Source organism: Salarias fasciatus, chromosome 18, assembly GCF_902148845.1.
Source record: "Salarias fasciatus chromosome 18, fSalaFa1.1, whole genome shotgun sequence".
NCBI classification, from domain to species: domain Eukaryota; kingdom Metazoa; phylum Chordata; class Actinopteri; order Blenniiformes; family Blenniidae; genus Salarias; species Salarias fasciatus.
In genome coordinates, this window is record NC_043762.1 from 24,053,724 (window position 1) to 24,065,761 (window position 12,038).

At 43.1% G+C, this 12,038-nt stretch overlaps 1 protein-coding gene across 1 annotated transcript in view; it reads left to right on the forward strand.

Moving 5' to 3' along the window:
- LOC115406113 (gastrula zinc finger protein XlCGF71.1-like) overlaps positions 1-12,038 on the forward strand; it is a 143,270-nt gene that overhangs the window by 89,299 nt on the left and 41,933 nt on the right. The window lies entirely within an intron of this gene.

The window sequence follows — 12,038 nt, forward strand, 5'->3', positions numbered from 1 at the left end:
TAAGTTAGCAACCCAGCAGCCGCCGCGCTTACCTCGGATATATCCACTGTCTGCTGAACATCCACCGTAAACAGCTCAACATGGAGGATGCTGTAGGACTCAGAGGCTCTCATTTTCACCCGACGGATAATAGCGTGCACAATTAAAGGGGCGTGACTTGGTCGCTCATGAAAGCAGAGGGAGGGCAGAACCTCGAGACATTAGATTAAAAAAAACCCTCTCTCTTTCAAAACTCCGGACACGAGCTTTAAGCGTCACTTAAAGCAGACATCTTTCCCTCCGAGGCACGCGCATCCCCCCCGAATAAGTGAGCCCCCCCGGCAGGCACGGTATAGTTTGCACACTGCTTTCACTTCTGTGACAGACCTTCTCGTCCCTCCTGACAGTCTGCTCTGTCCGTCCACCAGCTTTTCTCTGAGTTTCTTCAGACGGAGTTGCAGCCTGTTCGCTTCACAGACTCACTTTTCAAAGTTAGCGTCTGTCACGGTTTGTTTTAGGGCTGAACGATATGGGCAAAATTTCATATCTCGATATCCATGCCAGATATCTCGATATCGATACGATATATTACAATGCAGGGCATGAAATTCGTCAAAATTTTAACAGGCCCTCCAAATTTTTTCAGCAGGTCCTCAGAAAATTTTAACAGGTCCTCACAAGTTTTAACAGGTCCTTAATTTTCAGTTTTGTAAAATGCTGATCAAAAACAAGATCCAACAATATTTTTTTAATTAAACTGTTGTATTTTGTTGTACTTGTTTAGTTCTGCTTCTATTTGCTGCATTGTGTCTGGGATGGTTTATCTTCTTATGCTATATGACCCACTCTAATTTGCAAATTTATAAAATGATTTTTATTTATTTTGTTGCAGGTATGCATGTTGCTAATTGCTGATTAAAGCATCCCAGCTTTGACAAGTTCCTTTGGTGGTGGTGGCGGCACATTAACCCTGGAATCCATACCAGCACAAATCACATTTCATATAATGTAGTTGCTCCCAATTGAAACTAAATATTTTAGTTAAGATCCTGCTGATGGCTGTGAATGTTAGTGTAGATTCTGATTCTATTCACTTCTTAATCTGACCAGGTTTTGTCTATGTATGTATCAGACCCTAGAGGACCTCTCTCCCTGATGTTCATTGATGTTGTTCTGTATTTGCGCGCCTGAATCGAGCAGTACCGCCTTAAATCCAGCAGAGGGCGCATGGTGATCGTTAGATGCATAGTGCAGTGTGAAGCACAGAGAAGAAGAATGCAAAAATGGAATCCCAGAGTTATGAGGGGTGTTGGTTATGATTGATTCATTCATTAAAAGAGAAGCAACGCAATTTCATGATAATAAAAAAAAGCCAACAGGCGGTAAGGACCTACTTATATGGCACCTAAACCGGCGGAGATTCAATCTCAATCTATCCCCGCCGCCATTTTATAGGGAATTTCGCGTGCTGCAATGGATTCAGTCTAAGTTAAGCATTTTTCAGAAAAATAAAAACATCATAATACTAAAGGATGTAAAAAAAAAATGCAGTTTTATTTATGAGAACTCACTGCCAGTCATCAACATTAACACAAATCCAGCAAAAAAGAAATCCAATCTTTAACAATAAATAACAAATAAAATTTGTTGCAACTGCTGAAACAACACTCTTGTGGTCTTTAAAAGACAACATAACACAAAAGGATAAAGAAACTGTAGTTTCGTTCACAAGAACTCACTGCCAGTCATCAACATTAACACAAATTCACCAACAACTAAGTAGAAATCCAATATTTAACAATAAATAAAATTTGCTGCAACTGCTGAAACAACACTCTTTTGGTCTTTAAAAGACAACATAACAACTGTGCAGAAACTATATTGCTTACAAAACAGAGGTAGGCATGTGTGAGAGAGTGTGTGCGTGTGTGTGTTGTACATCAGTTTGTGCTTGCATGTGTTGCTAGTTGCATTGGCATCACAGCGCAACTTCGACAGATTCTTTGCCAGAAACACAAGCTTGTTCACCATGTCTGGCTTCAGACAGGACCTCTCACAACTCACAATGTTGCCCGATGTACTGAAAATTCTCTCCGATGGAGAGCTGGTGGCCTGCATGCACAAGTATTTTCTTGCCATGTTGCTGAGCCGGGGAAAGTTAACTTTGTATGTTCTCCACCACAGCAGGGGGTCCTCTTCGTTGTCAATCGTGGGGAACTGCAAATAGGCACTCAGCTCAGCCTCTATGGCAGCAGTGGGATCCGTCGGTACTGTGTGACTGGCGGTGGATGTTTTGAAGAAGCTTGCCAATGACTTCTTAGCCTTTTTGGTGGGTGGGTTAGAGACTTCTTCCACTCTGGTGCACTCAGTCGGACTCTAGAAAATAGTGGGGTAAAAAGAAGAATAAATCTAATTAAAGCCGCGAGCGGCGTCAAAAGGCCCTCGCCCGCCGCTTGCCTGACCCGCCCCGCTTTATTCTTTCATTGATGTTTGTCAAATTTGGCACATTTCCATGGCAACAAGTAAATTTGATTTGATGGGAGATTTTTCACTTTGGCCCATTAGGATAACATGGGGAACTTAAGCCATCGCCACGGCAACACCGTTGATATTACAATATGGTTACCATTTGCTTTTTTGATCGGGACGACATGAAGGAATTATCACCCAAATTCCATTCATTTCTGATAAACTAATAATTTTACTCCCCATACAGATTTTATTTTGATTCTGTAGGGGGCGCTGTAATGCCGATTGTGAAAATTTCACTGTCAATGTATCCAGGAAGGAAGGATTAATCAGTGTTTAAAATTTGGTTTGGATTGGAGTCATTATGTAGAAATGGCAGCCATTTATCACACTGAAAAAATGGCAAAATTTGACATCAACTTTGCGGCGTTGCCACGCGGAAACCGTGATCTGAAGATTTGTGAATTGGATAACTTTTAATTGTCTACTCGTGTAGATGGTGTCCACCAAATTTCAGCTCATTCGGAGAAGCGCGCGATCAAAACGAACATTTTGTACGACGTCCTGGAAAACGCTGACTCAGCAATTTTGAAAATTCAATCCCAGCTCGCTGCTTTCCTGCTGTTTTGAAGGCGGGGTCATAATAATATTTTTTGTTTGTCCCGACAACGCGCATGTGTATACCGAATTTTGTGGATGTACGACAAAGTTTATTGCAGACCCCCTCCCATTGACGCAATGCATTTTGGGTTTTGCAGGTGGCGCTGTAGAGGCAATTTTTAAATCCCAATATTGAAACACATATTAAAAAAAATTTTTCACCGGAACTGAATTTTGTGCAAAATTTGGTGAGTTTTCGAGCATGTTCAGGGGGTCAAATTCGTGTTTAAAGAGCAGAAGAAGAAGAAGAAGAAGAAAGAAAGAATATTAAAGCCGCGAGCGGCGTCAAAAGGCCCTCGCCCGCCGCTTACCTGACCCGCCCCGCTTTATTCTTTCATTGATGTTTGTCAAATTTGGCACATTTCCATGGCAACAAGTAAATTTCATTTGATGGGAGATTTTTCACTTGGGCCCATTAGAATAACATGGGGAACCTCAGCCATCGCCACGGCAACACCGTTGATAATACAATATGGTTACCATTTGCTTTTTTGATCGGGACGACATGACGGAATTATCACCCAAATTCCATTCATTTCTGACAAACTAATAATTTTACTCCCCATACAGATTTCATTTTGATTCTGTAGGGGGCGCTGTTACGCCGATTTTCAAAATTTAGATGTCAATGTGTCCAGGAACGAAGGATTAATCAGTGTTTAAAATTTGGTTTGGATTGGAGTCATTATGTAGAAATGGCAGCCATTTATCACACTGAAAAAATGGCGGAATTTGACATCAACTTTGCGGCGTTGCCACGCGGAAACCGTAGTCTGAAGATTTGTGAATTGGATAACTTTTAATTGTCTACTTGTGTAGATGGTGTCCACCAAATTTCAGCTCATTCGGAGAAACGCACGATCAAAACGAACATTTTGTACGACGTCCTGGAAAACGCTGACTCAGCAGTTTTGAAAATTCAATCCCAGCTCGCTGCTTTCCTGCTGTTTTGAGGTCGGGTCATAATAATATTTTTTGTTTGTCCTGACAAGGCGCATGTGTATACCGAATTTTGTGGCTGTACAACAAAGTTTTTTGCAGACCTCCTCCCATTGACGCAATGCATTTTGGGTTTTGCAGGTGGCGCTGTAGAGCCAATTTTTAAATCCCAAAATTGAAACACATACTGAAAAAAATTTTTCACCGGAACTGAATTTTGTGTAAAATTTGGTGAGTTTTCGAGCATGTTCAGGGAGTCAAATTCCTGTTTAAAGAGCAGAAGAAGAAGAAGAAGAAAGAAAGAAAGAAAGAATAATATTTTTTGCAAAAACAATATGCGATTTTTTTTTCTGCCGTTATTTCGCCCACATGTTACATATTTTCGGAAAGGTCTCGACAAGCCCGACGCGTCTGTGAGGTGTTTGAGAGTGTGAATGTCTGTGGTCGAGCGCTATGCGCTCGACAAGTCATGTTTGTGTGTGAGAGTGTGTGTGCGTTTTTTGTATTTGTACACGTGTGTATGAGTGCATGTTGGGGTGTGTGTGTCTGGACATGTTGGCCTATGTCTGAGGTCGAGCGCTGCGCGCTCGACTTGTCATTTCTGTACGTTTGAGTGTGTGAAAGGCCTGTGGTCGAGCGCTGCGCGCTCGACAATTCGTGTGTGTGTGTGCGTTTTTGTGTTTGTACACGCGTATGTGTGACTGCATGTCGGTGTGTGTGTGTCTGGACATGTTGCATGACATCTGTGGTCGAGCGCTGCGCGCTCGACTTGTCATCATTGTGTGTTTTGAGAGTGTGAAAGGCCTGAGGTCGAGCGCTGCGCGCTCGACTAGTCGTTGTCTGTGTTGCAGAAACAATAGGCCCTTCGCCCTTGGCAGGCCAGGGGCTCGGGCCTAATAATATTTTTTGCAAAAACAATATGCGATTTTTTTTTCTGCCATTATTTCGCCCACATGTTATATATTTTCGGAAAGGTCTCGACAAGCCCGACGCGACTGTGGGGTGTTTGAGAGTGTGAATGTCTGTGGTCGAGCGCTACGCGCTCGACAAGTCATGTTTGTGTGTGAGAGTGTGTGTGTGTTTTTTGTATTTGTACACGTGTGTATGAGTGCATGTCGGGGTGGATGTGTCTGGACATGTTGGCCTATGTCTGAGGTCGAGCGCTGCGCGCTCGACTTGTCATCGTTGTGTGTTTTGAGAGTGTGAAAGACCTGAGGTCGAGCGCTGCGCGCTCGACTAGTCGTTCTCTGTGTTGCAGAAACAATAGGCCCTTCGCCCTTGGCAGGCCAGGGGCTCGGGCCTAAATATTAAAGCCGCGAGCGGCGTCAAAAGGCCCTCGCCCGCCGCTTACCTGACCCGCCCCGTTTTATTCTTTCATTGATGTTTGTCAAATTTGGCACATTTCCATGGCAACAAGTAAATTTGATTTGATGGGAGATTTTTCACTTGGGCCCATTAGAATAACATGGGGAACTTTAGCCATCACCACGGCAACACCGTTGATATTACAATATGGTTACTATTTGCTTTTTTGATCGGGACGACATGACGGAATTATGCCCCAAATTTCATTCATTTCTGACAAACTAATAATTTTACTCCCAATACAGATTTTATTTTGATTCTGTAGGGGGCGCTACAACGCTGATTTTCAAAATTTCACTGTCAATGTGTCCAGATAAGAAGGGTCAATAAGTGTTTAGTATTTGGCTGAGATTGGATCTGTTATGTACGAATGGCAGCCTTTTATCACACTGAAAAAATGGCAAAATTTGACATCAACTTTGCGGCGTTGCCACGCGGAAACTGTGATCTGAAGATTTGTGAATTGGATAACTTTTAATTGTCTACTTGTGTAGATGGTGTCCACCAAAATTCAGCTCATACGGAGAAGCGCGCGATCAAAACGAACATTTTGTACGACGCCCTGGAAAACGCTGAATCAGCATTTTTGAAAATTCAATCCCAGCTCGCTGCTTTCCTGCTGTTTTGAGGTCGGGGTCATAATAATATTTTTTGTTTGTCCCGACAACGCGCATGTGTATACCGAATTTTGTGGCTGTACGACAAAGTTTATTGCGGACCCCATCCCATTGACGCAATGCATTTTGGGTTTTGCAGGTGGCGCTGTCCAGCCAATTTTTAAATCCCAATATTAAAATTCACATTAAAAAAAATTTTTCACCGGAACTGAATTTTGTGCAAAATTTGGTGAGTTTTTGAGCATGTTCAGGGGGTCAAATTCCAGTTTAAAGAGCAGAAGAAGAAGAAGAAGAAGAAGAAAAAGAAAGAATATTAAAGCCGCGAGCGGCGTCAAAAGGCCCTCGCCCGCCGCTTGCCTGACCCGCCCCGCTTTATTCTTTCATTGATGTTTGTCAAATTTGGCATATTTCCATGGCAACAAGTAAAATTGATTTGATGGGAGATTTTTCACTTTGGCCCATTAGGATAACATGGGGACCTTAAGCCATCGCCACGGCAACACCGTTGATATTACAATATGGTTACCATTTGCTTTTTTGATCGGGACGACATGACGGAATTATCAACCAAATTCCATTCATTTCTGATAAACTAATAATTTTACTCCCCATACAGATATTATTTAGATTCTGTAGGGGGCGCTGTAACGCCGATTTTCAAAATTTCATTGTCAATGTGTCCAGATAAGAAAGGTCAATAGGTGTTTAAAATTTGGTTTGGATTGGAGTCATTATGTAGAAATGGCAGCCATTTATCACACTGAAAAAATGGCAAAATTTGACATCAACTTTGCGGCGTTGCCACGCGGAAACCGTTATCTGAAGATTTGTGAATTGGATAACTTTTAATTGTCTACTTGTGTAGATGGTGTCCACCAAATTTCAGCTCATTTGGAGAAGCGCGCGATCAAAACGAACATTTTGTACGACGCCCTGGAAAACGCTGACTCAGCAATTTTGAAAATTCAATCCCAGCTCGCTGCTTTCCTGCTGTTTTGAGGGCGGGGTCATAATAATATTTTTTGTTTGTCCCGACAACGCGCATGTGTATACCAAATTTTATGGCTGTACTACAAAGTTTTTTGCGGACCCCCTCCCATCGACGCAATGCATTTTGGGTTTTGCAGGTGGCGCTGTAGGGCCAATTTTTAAATCCCAATATTGAAATTCATATTAAAAAAAATTTTTCGCCGGAACTGAATTTTGTGCAAAATTTGGTGAGTTTTCGAGCATGTTCAGGGGGTCAAATTCCTGTTTAAAGAGCAGAAGAAGAAGAAGAAGAAAGAAAGAAAGAAAGAATATTAAAGCCGCGAGCGGCGTCAAAAGGCCCTCGCCCGCTGCTTACCTGACCCGCCCCGTTTCATTCTTTCATTGATGTTTGTCAAATTTGGCTCATTTCCATGGCAACAAGTGAATTTGATTTGATGGGAGATTTTTCACTTGGGCCCATTAGAATAACATGGGGAACTTCAGCCATCGCCACGGCAACACCGTTGATATTACAATATGGTTACCATTTGCTTTTTTGATCGGGACGACATGAAGAATTTATCAACCAAATTTCATTCATTTCTGATAAACTAATAATTTTACTCCCCATACAGATTTTATTTTGATTCTGTAGGGGGCGCTGTAACGCCAATTTCCAAAATTTCACTGTCAATGTGTCCAGATAAGAAGGGTCAATAAGTGTTTAAAATTTGGTTTGGATTGGAGTCATTATGTAGAAATGGCAGCCATTTATCACACTGAAAAAATGACAAAATTTGACATCAACTTTGCGGCGTTGCCATGCGGAAACCGTAATCTGAAGATTTGTGAATTGGATAACTTTTAATTGTCTACTCGTGTAGATGGTGTCCACCAAATTTCAGCTCATTTGGAGAAGCGCGCGATCAAAACGAACATTTTGTACGACGTCCTGGAAAACGCTGACTCAGCATTTTTGAAAATTCAATCCCAGCTCGCTGCTTTCCTGCTGTTTTGAGGTCGGGGTCATAATAATATTTTTTGTTTGTCTCGACAATGGGCATGTGTATACCGAATTTTGTGGCTGTACGACAAAGTTTATTGCGGACCCCCTCCCATTGACGCAATGCATTTTGGGTTTTGCAGGTGGCGCTGTAGGGCCAATTTTTAAATCCCAATATTGAAATTCACATTAAAAAAAAATTTTCGCCGAGACTGAATTTTGTGCAAAATTTGGTGAGTTTTCGAGCATGTTCAGGGGGTCAAATTCCAGTTGAAAGAGCAGAAGAAGAAGAAGAAGAAGAAGAAGAAGAAGAAGAAAGAAAGAAAGAATAATATTTTTTGCAAAAACAATATGCTTTTTTTTTTCTGCCATTATTTCGCCCACATGTTATATATTTTCGGAAAGGTCTCGACAAGCCCGACGCGTCTGTGAGGTGTTTGAGAGTGTGAATGTCTGTGGTCGAGCGCTACGCGCTCGACAAGTCATGGTTGTGTATGAGAGTGTGTGTGCGTTTTTTGTATTTGTACACGTGTGTATGAGTGCATGTCGGGGCGTGTGTGTTTGGACATGTTAGCCTATGTCTGAGGTCAAGCGCTGCGCGCTCGATTTGTCATTTTTGTACGTTTGAGTGTGTGAAAGGCCTGTGGTCGAGCGCTGCGCGCTCGAAAAGTTGTGTGTGTGTGTGCGTTTTTGTGTTTGTACACGCGTATGTGTGAGTGCGTGTCGGTGTGTGTGTGTCTGGACATGTTGAATGATGTCTGTGGTCGAGCGCTGCGCGCTCGACTTGTCATCGTTGTGTGTTTTGAGAGTGTGAGAGGCCTGAGGTCGAGCGCTGCGCGCTCAACTAGTCGTTGTCTGTGTTGCAGAAACAATAGGCCCTTCGCCCTTGGCAGGCCAGGGGCTCGGGCCTAAATATTTTTTGCAAAAACAATATGCTTTTTTTTTTTCTGCCATTATTTCGCCCACATGTTATATATTTTCGGAAAGGTCTCGACAAGCCCGACGCGTCTGTCAGGTGTTTGAGAGTGTGAATGCCTGTGGTCGAGCGCTATGCGCTCGACAATTCATGTTTGTGTGTGAGAGTGTGTGTGCGTTTTTTGTGTTTGTACACGTGTGTATGAGTGCATGTTGGGGTGTGTGTGTCTGGACATGTTGGCCTATGTCTGAGGTCGAGCGCTGTGCGCTCGACTTGTCATTTTTGTACGTTTGAGTGTGTGAAAGGCCTGTGGTCGAGCGCTACGCGCTCGACAAATCGTGTGTGTGTGTGCGTTTTTGTGTTTGTGCACGTGTATGTGTGAGTGCGTGTCGGAGTGTGTGTGTCTGGACATGTTGAATGATGTCTGTGGTCGAGCGCTGCGCGCTCGACTTGTCATCATTGTGTGTTTTGAGTGTGTGAAAGGCCTGAGGTCGAGCGCTGCGCGCTCGACGAGTCGTTGTCTGTGTTGCAGAAACAATAGGCCCTTCGCCCTTGGCAGGCCAGGGGCTCGGGCCTAATTATTATTGTGTCAAAATATTATAATGCAGTATCATGATATAATAATGATCATCTCACTATGAAGAACAATGTAAGATGAGCTCAATTTAAACTTAAACATTTACTGAAATATCAGATAATATACTTAAATGGAAGAAACTGTTCTCATCTAATCCATCCAAATCATTACAGTTACCTTGTGTTCCATCGTTTTCATCTCTGACACCAGTCTGGCTTTGATGATGGGGACGTCATCAACAGTAATGTACTGTGTCTTATATCTCGGATCCAAGAAGGACGCCACATCCAGGAGCTCTTGTGTGTCTCTGCCTTGATACTTGCTGTTCACGTACTCCAACATTTTCTTCTTTAAGGACTTGGTCATGTCAGTGTCGTCCTCCTTTGGTGCCAAGATTGTTGTGTTAAAAAGGCTGAGTACTGGCTTGATGTGTGAAACACTAACATAATCCTCCCCTGACAGAGCATCGGTGAACTCAAGCAGTGGTCCCAGTGCCTTGCTGACTGACTCCAGCACATCCAAATCTTGATACCCAAGAATTAGGTGTCGGGTGCTTCTGTCCTCTGAGAGGACCTCTGACAGTGCTTTCTGCTGCTCCAGAATCCTGTCAATCATGAGCAGCCGAGACCCCCATCGAGTTTGACACTCAGTTATAAGTCCATGGACTGGAAGGTCAAGGCGTTTCTGTGCTTCCTCAAGCGCAACTCTCTTTTTCCAGTTGTGTGAGAAGTGGCACACCAACTTTTTGCACACACCCATTGCATGGCTGATCCTGTTGTCACCTCTCACTGCATGTTCTAGAGAAAACAGATGAACAAAACAATACATAAATTACAACACAGCTAAATAACCACATATTAATGCAGATTGTTCCATCTCTCTCTTACACACACACACACACAAACTGTCTTTCTCCCTTTTCTGACAAAGATATTTAAATAAACGGAGTAAAACGTACCTGTCGCCAGGTGCAGCCTGTGTCCAAAGCACTGAAGCCGTGTCCAGCCATTCACCTCCAGCGCCTTTATCATATTAGCTGCGTTATCAGTGGTCACGCAAACCTGTTGGTCCTCCTTTAAATCCCAGTCCGCTAACGCAGCTCTCATCTCATGCCCTATGTTATCCCCAGTGTGCTCCCCAGGGAAGAAAGACGTCTGCAGACAGCGGGTCTTGAGTGCGAAGTTAGTTGTAATAAAGTGGACCGTTAAACTGATGTAAGGCTCCGTCGTCCGGCTCGACCACAGGTCCGTGGTTGAAGCAAAACAATCAATTTCACGGAGCTCGGATTCAATGTTCATTTTGCATTCATTGTAGAGTTTGGGTATGGCCACTTGATTAAAATACGTTCGGGATGGCATTCTGTAACGCTTGTCCAGGGTCCGAACCATCTTCTGAAAGCCTTCTTTTGAGACGGTGTACACGGGTACCATATCTTTAGCAATGTGGTGTGCTATAGCATCTGTAATTTCCTTGTGTCTGGTGGACGTCGACTCGTATGGCGTAACGCTACCGAAAGAGTCAGCAATCAAACTTTGTTTGGGCTTACTTTCGGACGACTGGGAGGCTGCCGCAGATTTTTTCATTGCCATACACTCGTCGTGTAGCACGCGGTGGTGTTGTTTCAGGTTGTGAAACATGTTCGTTGTATTGCCTTGCTTCGTCGCAATTTTCGCCAAGCACGACCTGCAAAACACCTGGCTCTGGTTCACATCCTCTTCTTTAAATCCAAAATACCTCCATATAACAGAGGAAGACTTTTTTTTCCCCACCAAACTCGTTTCTGCAGATTCTGCAGCCGCCCTCTCTTCCGCGCTCATGTTGTTGTTTTGGTTTCTCCGCGTGTAGCACATGTGCGTCTCCGTCTCCCTCCTGCCCCTCCCTCTGATGTTTCTCATTGGCTGCCATCAGCTGTCAACCAGTAAACGAGGTTTGTGGTTGGCTGGCCTGACCTGTGCACGGGCAAGCTTACATGCAGGGCAAGCAGGGGAAATCTTGATATCGTCGATTTTGAGAAACTAATGTCCTGAATGTTCATATCCCGATATCCATATGATAACGATATATCGTTCAGCCCTAGTTTGTTTGCTGTGGCGCTCTGGCGCATGCGTGTACCACCTAAAGAGTAGGGGTGTCCCGATCCGATATTGATATCGGATATCAGTCCGATATCAGCCAAAAAAACGAGTATCGGATTTTATCGGATTGCATCTAAAATCTCCAATATAAGCGCTCCACTAAGCTGTCCATTTTCCGCTCCAGCACTTCTGACAGTAAAAAATAACTGAAGTGGGCTTGAATTGTTTGCACTTTAAAAGTATAATTTGTTTTAATTGGAGTTATTTAGGTTATTTTTTAAGCGTCTTCTAATTATTTTTTTTTCAACTATGGAACACTGCAGATATTATGTTGAAGGTTAAAATTTTTGTAACCAATTGGTTAATAATAAATGGGTCTGTTTTTCTCATACCTACTGTTGCTGACTGTTGTTCTCTGTGTAACATCACTTGATCAAGCCTTTTCCAACATTCCACACTACAAAATAAG